This window comes from Odontomachus brunneus, unplaced genomic scaffold (assembly GCF_010583005.1).
Source record: "Odontomachus brunneus isolate Ranch 3 - 2012 unplaced genomic scaffold, Obru_v1 Obru_scaffold_001, whole genome shotgun sequence".
Taxonomy (NCBI): domain Eukaryota; kingdom Metazoa; phylum Arthropoda; class Insecta; order Hymenoptera; family Formicidae; genus Odontomachus; species Odontomachus brunneus.
Window position 1 is genome coordinate 8,383,300 of NW_022639451.1, and position 512 is coordinate 8,383,811.

The following is a 512-nucleotide window of genomic DNA, read 5'->3' on the forward strand; positions in this document are numbered from 1 at the left end:
TGTATGGCCTTTTATACTTCCCCATTAATTGCAATGATATATTATCATACTAGAGTGCTTTTATTGTACTGTTGACGATTTTATAATTTAATCTCGGGCCTTTTTAACAATTGAATTATTAAATCCGCTGTTAAAATAGGTTTTCGCTTAAAATACTACTTATGTTATTACTCAGTTAACACAAATCGGCCAATGGCCACTATGGCCTTTTAATATTATAGTGACGCGAAAGTTTTAATGTTTTTGGAGGCCTGGACGTTACAATGTACTGAGAATAATAATAGTTTAACGATAGGTGGTCGCTCGGATCCTACCGGGCTAGTGTTCGAGTACAAAGGGGTAGTATTAGACTTACGGTCGCTTATTGTAGGGATCCGCTGGTCGTGATTGAATTCGCCTGTGTACGCTGTTGCTGCAGTGTCGCACGCAGGTCGGTCGTAGAGAATCTCGGGATAAGTAGAGCTCGCTGGCTTCAATAAAATAGAACTCCCGATAAAAATGTTCACGCAGCT